This window comes from Aquarana catesbeiana, linkage group LG03 (genome assembly GCF_042186555.1).
Source record: "Aquarana catesbeiana isolate 2022-GZ linkage group LG03, ASM4218655v1, whole genome shotgun sequence".
Taxonomy (NCBI): Eukaryota; Metazoa; Chordata; class Amphibia; order Anura; family Ranidae; genus Aquarana; species Aquarana catesbeiana.
The window spans coordinates 714,233,191-714,237,582 of record NC_133326.1 but is presented as its reverse complement, the minus strand read 5'-3'; positions in this window follow the sequence as shown (position 1 = coordinate 714,237,582).

Below are 4,392 nucleotides of genomic sequence, written 5' to 3'. Positions count from 1 at the left end.
GATTGGCTGAGGTGAAGATTGTGACATAATCCACCTGCCTCTCCATTACAGCCAATCAGAGAGAGCCTTGTATTCATTAATAAAGCTCATGCTACATGCAGTTATACAGCGCTGACAGCAGCCTCATGTATTAGTAAAGTAATGAATTTATTAGGGCCAGCTTGGTCAAAACAAACTAACCCCTCCCACCCAGCCCTGGTGTCCCTACAAAACCCAGAGCTGTTGGTGACAGCACTGAGCTGGGAGTGCACTATGGAGCGTAAACAAGCGACACACATTTGCCCCCCCACGGAAGAAGGTCCACCTTTGTGTGGCAGCGTATGTGTGTACGCTCATTGGCAAGGGGTCATTAGTTAAAATGGTTTTACATCTTATTATGCTTCATGTATTATGGTTGCCATGTAGCCATGCCCCAATGCGTTTCATCCTTCCAACATCATCACAGGGGAAGGATGAAATGTGTCAGGGTGGCAACCAGCTGTACTAATGGTTTTATTTCCTATTACGATTTCCTCCCCCCAATCTGTATATTAACTGCTTGCCGACCAACCTCCGCAGTTTTACACACAAAATGAATTTTTAGTGCACGCAAACACAATACCCATATATTTGGTAAAATATAAAAGATGAGGTTGCATTGAGTAAATAGATACCAAACATGTCAAGCTTTAAAAGTTGTGCATGCCTGTGAATTGGCAAAACACTACATTGCCTGACATGGAATTTTATAGATAGGCAACTCCTATCCTCATATTGATTAGTGGTTCCAAATTAATAAATAACTACTGCAGTAGGGAACAGACACAAAAGATACACTCCGCATCTTTACAAATAACTGTTCTGCTTTATTATGACGCAATTGAAGGTTTTTATACACATGAATACTTAGGTATCACATTAATATAACAATTGTACGTTTATGGTAACAAGGGGTGTAACATAGGCAGGCTAATTCTAATCAGGACTCCAAAAAATGCAAACATGTAATGAAAACATTATTAGTGGCATGTGCACAGTGAGGGCAGTGTGCAATACATCCAAAATAGAATACAATTATATACAGAACTTTCAAATTTCCTTTACAATCTCCCCTCTTTTGATCAATATTTTGATCACTAACCATACCTGCTATCACCTTTGACCTGGAACCTCCACACACTTGGGTGGCCAAAGAGGCAAAACTCCATTGTGGAGAATATAATAGCTGAGTAGCTTTTTCATTAAAAAAAGTAAAAACTTTTCATTGTATAAAAAAAAAAAAGATTGATTAGACATATTGGTGCAGTGGCGGCTGGTGGTTTTTTGTTTGGGGGGGCAGCAAACAACCACTCCCCCATAGCACCCCCCCCCCGCTGTTTGCCAGCCCACTTACCCGATCGGCGGGCACATTGTGGTTCATCGGGCACATCGGGGATCATCGGGCAGGGGGACAGGCATAATAGATCTCATTTTTCCAAAGTCCTGTTTTATAAGAAGTTGCCCCCTGTGGACCACTTGTTCTTCTCATTCGGGCACATAGGGGATCATCGGGCAGGGGGACAGGCATCTTGCAGCGTCTTCCGTGTCCTCTTCCCTTCAAAGATCTTGGCGGCTTCCACCATGCATCTCCTCCCATCCCACTAGGCGTCCAATAGGATCGCCTAACCTTTCAGCCAATCGGGGAAATGGGTAAAAGACCCGCGCTTCCTGATTGGCAGAGAGGCAATTTAGTGTTAGAAAAGCAAATATTCATTTGCTTTTCTAACACATCTGGGTGGACTCTGAGCGCAATGCTCTGCGCTCCGAGTCCACCCTATTTTGAAGTCTATTAGAGCCTATGGCTCTAATCAGGTGATTAAAAAAAAATACCCCCGCCGCTGTAATTCAGGTGTCCGGCGTCCGAAAAGGGGTCAGACGCCTGAATAGGGGGTGGCAGTGGAGGCCATGGATAGATTCATACAATGCATGAATCTATCCATTAACTATATAGGGGGGTGGCGAGGATAGAGGGGGCGGCACCTTCATGCATGGGCTGCCCCTGGCAGCCTGACCTATTAACACAGACAAGTCTACATAAAAGGGAAGACGTACGAAAGACAAATATGACTTCAACATGGCTGAACTACTTTTCAAATCACTAATATATATACATATATACGCCTTACAATTAAAGCATCTGAATAAACAGTACCCTAGAATGGGATTCCAAGAGGGAAACAAATCAAACACAGAGAGTTCTTCTTTCTCTAATTTAGTCATTTTTGCAGTGTCTGGTGTGGATCCAGGTAACTTTTCCTTCAAATTTTACAAAACTGTACATGAAATAGACCCTGTGACCCTGTATTGAGTCTCCAAACATTTCCTTATATATATATATAAATGTCTCTTAACAATCCACAAGTCATCTGGCTTTAGTTTTAGATCCTTCCAAACTGTTGGGATCTGGAATTGGGGAGAAAGTTTGTCAAAAACCTTAAAAAAAAAACAGCAACATTCTCTGTGAGATCCGATTGGAGGACTTCTGCCGCGTACACACGATCGGAATTTCCAACAACAAAACCGTGGATTTTTTTCCAAAGGATGTTGGCTCAAACTTGTCTTGCATACACACGGTCACACAAATGTTGGCTCAAAATTCCGAACGTGAGAACACGGTGACGTACAACGCGTACGACGGGACTATAAAAAGGAAGTTCAATAGTCAGTGCGGCTCCTTCTGCTTGATTCCGAGCATGCTTGAGCTTTTGTGCGACGAACTTGTGTACACACGATCGGACTTTCCAACAACAAAGTGAAGTTGGCGGAAAATTTGAGAACCTGCTCTCAAACATTGGTATGAGGAAATTCCGACAACAAATGTTCGATGGAGCATACACGCGGTCGGACTTTCCCACAACAAGCTCACATCGAACATTTCCCGTCAGAAAGTCTGACCGTGTGTACGCGGCATTCAGCTGCTGAGACAAAATATAAGCAAATGAGTAACACAAACAAAATCTCATAGGGAGAGAGTCCAACATCCCCTTAGGGGCTTGATAAAATATAAGAAAACCTGCAGGCCATAGTTTTCTAGTTTCTAAAGCCTTGTACACACGATCTGCAGGGAATGACAGACTGTTTGCCTATAATCCGACCATTAGTATGCTCCATCAGACAATTGTTGTCCAACTTTCCGCCAACAAATGTTGGATGGCAGGCTAGTACATTTTCAGCGGACAACGGTCTGTTGTCAAATTTTCCTATTGTGTGTACACAAGACCGTCACACAAAAGTACAAAGTAAAAACATGCATGCTGGGAATCAATGCTCACCAAACATGACATTAGCAGAAGGTACCCAGAGGGTGGTTCCCAAGAGCTGAAATTCTACGTAGTACGTCACTACGTTCATGTTTGTTGGCTGACAATTGTGTACCGTTTTTATGCAAGACAATTTCACAGCACACGCCCTTCGGACAAAAGTTTCACGCTTTGTCTGCCGAAAGTCTGATCGTGTGTACGAGGCTTTACTCTACTTTTTCCACTACATTGTAGACAGTAGGGGGTGTAAAAATAAAACCTTGAAACTTCTATTAAGGACTCTCCTATAAAAATAGTTCCTCTGTTACTCTCTGTAGATTCTGCACTCTGTAATTACAAACTGCTTCTGATAACACTTTTTACTGTTGCCTTTGCAGTAGCATTTGCCTCTGGACAACCAGAAAACATGTCCATACAGACAAAATGCATACTCGTAAGATCCTGACTTGGGCATCTGGATATATCTTTTTGTAATCTCTGGAAGGGATGCTCAGCTTTTGGTAACACCTTTGGTAAAAGGTAAAACAAGAAGCGGTATGTTATAAAAACAACTGTGGAGAACCCTGGCTCTATCCCACCCTCATTTACTAAGGCAGCCATAACTTCTTGTGACTGATGACACGGTCCATTTGTCAAGCTTGAGGGAAAAGAGTGGCTGTCAAACATAAAAGATCACATTTTTCCAAAAACCTGTTTCATAATAAGTTGCCCCCTGTGGACCACTTGTTCTTGTTCTGGGGTCCTTAAAGTTGAATTAATTATCCCAACTCTACTGGGCCAGAAGTAGGGTGGAATCTGTGAGGTGCACAGACCCAGCAAGTGTCTGGGGCTGTAATGCAGCATCCTTAGTCGCCTGGTCTTCTGCTTCCATGTGTGAGTTTTAATTTTAATATGGCTACCTCAGCAAGAAGCTGGAAGGCTGAAAACAGCCAATCAATTAACTTGGCATGCTTGATTGGTTTACACAGCAGTTTCAGCCACATGAAAAAATTACTAATTTGTGCAGCCAAAGTACCGGTGTGAAGGAACCCTTAACCACGCACCTACTGGGCACTTTCACCCCCTTCCTGCCCAGGCCAATTTTTTGCTTTCAGTGCTCTTACATTTTGAATGA